Below are 6,238 nucleotides of genomic sequence, written 5' to 3' on the forward strand. Positions count from 1 at the left end.
TTTGTTTGTCTTGCCGCCTTCGAATGAGAAGCAAGGGAAAGGGTTTAGGGTTTGATTAGGGGGATCTGCGGTAGCGGTCCGCCTAATCAAACCCTAAACCCTTTCCCGTCCCGTTTAACGATATCCGGTCCCCCCAAAAAGGGTTCACTCGACCCCTCTAGGGTGTCTTTTTGTCTTGCCGCCTTTGAATGAGAAGCAAGGGAATAGGTTTAGGGTTTGATTAGGCGGGTCCGCGGTAGCGGTCTGCCTAATCAAACCCTAAACCCTTTCCCGTCCCGTTTTAGGATACCCGGTCCCCCCAAAAAGGGTTCACTCGGCCCCTCTAGGGTGTCTTTTTGTCTTGCCGCCTTCGAATGAGAAGCAAGGGAAAGGGTTTAGGGTTTGATTAGGGGGATCCTCTGTAGCGGTCCGCCTAATCAAACCCTAAACCCTTTCCCGTTCCGTTTTAGGATACCCGACCCCCCAAAAAAGGGTTCACTCGGCCCCTCTAGGGTGTCTTTTTGTCTTGCCGCCTTCGAATGAGAAGCAGGGGAAAGGGTTTAGGGTTTAATTAGGTGGATCCGCGGTAGCGGTCCGCCTAATCAAACCCCAAACCCTTTCTCGTCCCGTTTTAGGATACCCGGTCCCCCCAAAAAGGGTTCACTCGGCCCCTCTAGGGTGTCTTTTTGTCTTGCCGTCTTCGAATGAGAAGCAAGGGCAAGAGTTTAGGGTTTGGTTAGTGGGATCTGCGGTAGCGGTCCACCTAATCGAACCCTAAACCCTTTCCCGTCCCATTTTAGGATACCCGCCCCCCCCAAAAAAGGGTTCATTCGGCCCCTCTATGGTGTCTTTTTGTCTTGCCGCCTTCGAATGAGAAGCAAGGAAAGCGTTTAGGGTTTGATTAGGGGGATGCGTGGTAGCGGTCCGCCTAATCAAACTCTAAACCCTTTCCCGTCCCGTTATAGGATACCCGGTCCCCACAAAACGGGTTCACTCGGCCCCTCTAAGGTGACTTTTTGTCTTGCCGCCTTCGAATGAGAAGCAAGGGAAAGGGTTTAGGGTTTGATTAGGGGCATCCGCGGTAGTGGTCTGCCTAATAAAACCCTAAACCCTTTCCCGTCCAATTTTAGGATACCCGATCCCCCAAAAAAGGGTTCACTCGGCCCCTCTTGGCTGTCTTTTTGTCTTGCCGCCTTCGAATGAGAAGCAAGGGAAAGAGTTTAGGGTTTGATTAGGGGGATCCGCGGTAGCGGTCTGCCTAATCAAACCCTAAACCCTTTCCCGTCCCATTTTAGGATACCCGACCCCCCAAAAAAGGGTTCACTCGGCCCCTCTTGGCTGTCTTTTTGTCTTGCCGCCTTCGAATGAGAAGCAAGGGAAAGAGTTTAGGGTTTGATTAGGGGGATCCGTGGTAGCGGTCTGCCTAATCAAACCCTAAACCCTTTCCCGTCCCGTTTTAGGATACCCGGTCCCCCCAAAAAGGATTCACTCGTCCCCTCTAGGGTGTCTTTTGTTTGTCTTGCCGCCTTCGAATGAGAAGCAAGGGAAAGGGTTTAGGGTTTGATTAGGGGGATCTGCGGTAGCGGTCCACCTAATCAAACCCTAAAACCTTTCCCGTCCCATTTTAGGATACCCGGTCCCCCAAAAAAGGGTTCACTCGGCCCCTCTAGGGTGTCTTTTGTTTGTCTTGCCGTCTTCGAATGAGAAGCAAGGGAAAAGGTTTAGGGTTTGATTAGGAGGATCTGCGGTAGCGGTCCACCTAATCAAACCCTAAACCCTTTCCCGTCCCATTTTAGGATACCCGGTCCCCCAAAAAAGGGTTCACTCGGCCCCTCTAGGGTGTCTTTTGTTTGTCTTGCCGCCTTTGAATGAGAAGCAAGGGAAAGGGTTTAGGGTTTGATTAGGGGGATCCGCGGTAGCTGTCCGCCTAATCAAACCCTAAACCCTTTCCCGTCCCGTTTTAGGATACCCGACCCCCCAAAAAAGGGTTCACTCGGCCCCTGCGGGGTGTCTTTTGTCTTGCCGCCTTCGAATAAGAAGCGGGGGGAAAGGGTTTAGGGTTTGATTAGGGGATCCGCGGTAGCGGTCCGCCTAATCAAACCCTAAACCCTTTCCCGTCCCGTTTTAGGATACCCGGTCCCCCCAAAAAGGGTTCAATCGGCCCCTCTAGGGTGTCTTTTGTTCGTCTTGCCGCCTTCGAATGAGAAGCAAGGGAAAGGGTTTAGGGTTTGATTAGGGGGATCTGCGGTAGCGGTCCACCTAATCAAACCCTAAACCCTTTCCCGTCCCATTTTAGGATACCCGGTCCCCCAAAAAGGGTTCACTCGGCCCCACTAGGGTGACTTTTTGTCTTGCCGCCTTCGAATGAGAAGCAAGGGAAAGGGTTTAGGGTTTGATTAGGGGAATACGAGGTAGTGGTCTGTCTAATCAAACCCTAAACCCTTTCCCGTCCCGTTTTAGGATACCCGGTCCCCCCAAAAAGGGTTCACTCGGCCCCTCTAGGGTGTCTTTTTGTCTTGCCGCCTTCGAATGAGAAGCAAGGGAAAGGGTTTAGGGTTTGATTAGGGGGATCCTCTGTAGCGGTCCGCCTAATCAAACCCTAAACCCTTTCCCGTTCCGTTTTAGGATACCCGACCCCCCAAAAAAGGGTTCACTCGGCCCCTCTAGGGTGTCTTTTTGTCTTGCCGCCTTCGAATGAGAAGCAGGGGAAAGGGTTTAGGGTTTAATTAGGTGGATCCGCGGTAGCGGTCCGCCTAATCAAACCCCAAACCCTTTCTCGTCTCGTTTTAGGATACCCGGTCCCCCCAAAAAGGGTTCACTCGGCCCCTCTAGGGTGTCTTTTTGTCTTGCCGTCTTCGAATGAGAAGCAAGGGCAAGAGTTTAGGGTTTGGTTAGTGGGATCTGCGGTAGCGGTCCACCTAATCGAACCCTAAACCCTTTCCCGTCCCATTTTAGGATACCCGCCCCCCCCCCCCCCCAAAAAGGGTTCATTCGGCCCCTCTATGGTGTCTTTTTGTCTTGCCGCCTTCGAATGAGAAGCAAGGAAAGCGTTTAGGGTTTGATTAGGGGGATGCGTGGTAGCGGTCCGCCTAATCAAACTCTAAACCCTTTCCCGTCCCGTTTTAGGATACCCGGTCCCCACAAAACGGGTTCACTCGGCCCCTCTAAGGTGACTTTTTGTCTTGCCGCCTTCGAATGAGAAGCAAGGGAAAGGGTTTAGGGTTTGATTAGGGGGATCCGCGGTAGTGGTCTGCCTAATAAAACCCTAAACCCTTTCCCGTCAATTTTAGGATACCCGATCCCCCAAAAAAAAGGTTCACTCGGCCCCTCTTGGCTGTCTTTTTGTCTTGCCGCCTTCGAATGAGAAGCAAGGGAAAGAGTTTAGGGTTTGATTAGGGGATCCGCGGTAGCGGTCTGCCTAATCAAACCCTAAACCCTTTCCCGTCCCATTTTAGGATACCCGACCCCCCAAAAAAGGGTTCACTCGGCCCCTCTTGGCTGTCTTTTTGTCTTGCCGCCTTCGAATGAGAAGCAAGGGAAAGAGTTTAGGGTTTGATTAGGGGGATCCGTGGTAGCGGTCTGCCTAATCAAACCCTAAACCCTTTCCCGTCCAATTTTAGGATACCCGGTCCTCCCAAAAAGGGTTCACTTGGCCCCTCTAGGGTGTCTTTTTGTCTTGCCGCCTTCGAATAAGAAGCAAGGGAAAGGGTTTAGGGTTTGATTAGGGGGATCCGCGGTAGCGGTCCGCCTAATCAAACCCTAAACCCTTTCCCGTCCCGTTTTAGGATACCCGGTCCCCCCAAAAAGGATTCACTCGTCCCCTCTAGGGTGTCTTTTGTTTGTCTTGCCGTCTTCGAATGAGAAGCAAGGGCAAGAGTTTAGGGTTTGGTTAGTGGGATCTGCGGTAGCAGTCCACCTAATCGAACCCTAAACCCTTTCCCGTCCCATTTTAGGATACCCGCCCCCCCCCCCCCCCCCAAAAAAGGGTTCATTCGGCCCCTCTATGGTGTCTTTTTGTCTTGCCGCCTTCGAATGAGAAGCAAGGAAAGCGTTTAGGGTTTGATTAGGGGGATGCGTGGTAGCGGTCCGCCTAATCAAACTCTAAACCCTTTCCCGTCCCGTTTTAGGATACCCGGTCCCCACAAAACGGGTTCACTCGGCCCCTCTAAGGTGACTTTTTGTCTTGCCGCCTTCGAATGAGAAGCAAGGGAAAGGGTTTAGGGTTTGATTAGGGGGATCCGCGGTAGTGGTCTGCCTAATAAAACCCTAAACCCTTTCCCGTCCAATTTTAGGATACCCGATCCCCCAAAAAAGGGTTCACTCGGCCCCTCTTGGCTGTCTTTTTGTCTTGCCGCCTTCGAATGAGAAGCAAGGGAAAGAGTTTAGGGTTTGATTAGGGGGATCCGCGGTAGCGGTCTGCCTAATCAAACCCTAAACCCTTTCCCGTCCCATTTTAGGATACCCGACCCCCCAAAAAAGGGTTCACTCGGCCCCTCTTGGCTGTCTTTTTGTCTTGCCGCCTTCGAATGAGAAGCAAGGGAAAGAGTTTAGGGTTTGATTAGGGGGATCCGTGGTAGCGGTCTGCCTAATCAAACCCTAAACCCTTTCCCGTCCAATTTTAGGATACCCGGTCCCCCCAAAAAGGGTTCACTTGGCCCCTCTAGGGTGTCTTTTTGTCTTGCCGCCTTCGAATAAGAAGCAAGGGAAAGGGTTTAGGGTTTGATTAGGGGGATCCGCGGTAGCGGTCCGCCTAATCAAACCCTAAACCCTTTCCCGTCCCGTTTTAGGATACCCGGTCCCCCCAAAAAGGATTCACTCGTCCCCTCTAGGGTGTCTTTTGATTGTCTTGCCGCCTTCGAATGAGAAGCAAGGGAAAGGGTTTAGGGTTTGATTAGGGGGATCTGCGGTAGCGGTCCACCTAATCAAACCCTAAAACCTTTCCCGTCCCATTTTAGGATACCCGGTCCCCCAAAAAAGGGTTCACTCGGCCCCTCTAGGGTGTCTTTTGTTTGTCTTGCCGTCTTCGAATGAGAAGCAAGGGAAAAGGTTTAGGGTTTGATTAGGAGGATCTGCGGTAGCGGTCCACCTAATCAAACCCTAAACCCTTTCCCGTCCCATTTTAGGATACCCGGTCCCCCAAAAAAGGGTTCACTCGGCCCCTCTAGGGTGTCTTTTGTTTGTCTTGCCGCCTTTGAATGAGAAGCAAGGGAAAGGGTTTAGGGTTTGATTAGGGGGATCCGCGGTAGCTGTCCGCCTAATCAAACCCTAAACCCTTTCCCGTCCCGTTTTAGGATACCCGACCCCCCAAAAAAGGGTTCACTCGGCCCCTCTGGGGTGTCTTTTTGTCTTGCCGCCATCGAATAAGAAGCAGGGGAAAGGGTTTAGGGTTTGATTAGGGGGATCCGCGGTAGCGGTCCGCCTAATCAAACCCTAAACCCTTTCCCGTCCCGTTTTAGGATACCCGGTCCCCCCAAAAAGGGTTCAATCGGCCCCTCTAGGGTGTCTTTTGTTCGTCTTGCCGCCTTCGAATGAGAAGCAAGGGAAAGCGTTTAGGGTTTGATTAGGGGGATCTGCGGTAGCGGTCCACCTAATCAAACCCTAAACCCTTTCCCGTCCCATTTTAGGATACCCGGTCCCCCAAAAAGGGTTCACTCGGCCCCACTAGGGTGACTTTTTGTCTTGCCGCCTTCGAATGAGAAGCAAGGGAAAGGGTTTAGGGTTTGATTAGGGGAATACGAGGTAGTGGTCTGTCTAATCAAACCCTAAACCCTTTCCCGTCCCGTTTTAGGATACCCGGTCCCCCCAAAAAGGGTTCACTCGGCCCCTCTAGGGTGTCTTTTTGTCTTGCCGCCTTTGAATGAGAAGCAAGGGAAAGGGTTTAGGGTTTGATTAGGGGATCCTCTGTGCGGTCCGCCTAATCAAACCCTAAACCTTTTCCCGTTCCGTTTTAGGATACCCGGACCCCCCAAAAAAGGGTTCACTCGGCCCCTCTAGGGTGTCTTTTTGTCTTGCCGCCTTCGAATGAGAAGCAGGGGAAAGGGTTTAGGGTTTAATTAGGTGGATCCGCGGTAGCGGTCCGCCTAATCAAACCCCAAACCCTTTCTCGTCCCGTTTTAGGATACCCGGTCCCCCCAAAAAGGGTTCACTCGGCCCCTCTAGGGTGTCTTTTTGTCTTGCCGTCTTCGAATGAGAAGCAAGGGCAAGAGTTTAGGGTTTGGTTAGTGGGATCTGCGGTGGCGTCCACCTAATCGAACCCTAA

The sequence above is a fragment of the Silene latifolia genome, chromosome Y (assembly GCF_048544455.1).
Source record: "Silene latifolia isolate original U9 population chromosome Y, ASM4854445v1, whole genome shotgun sequence".
Taxonomy (NCBI): domain Eukaryota; kingdom Viridiplantae; phylum Streptophyta; class Magnoliopsida; order Caryophyllales; family Caryophyllaceae; genus Silene; species Silene latifolia.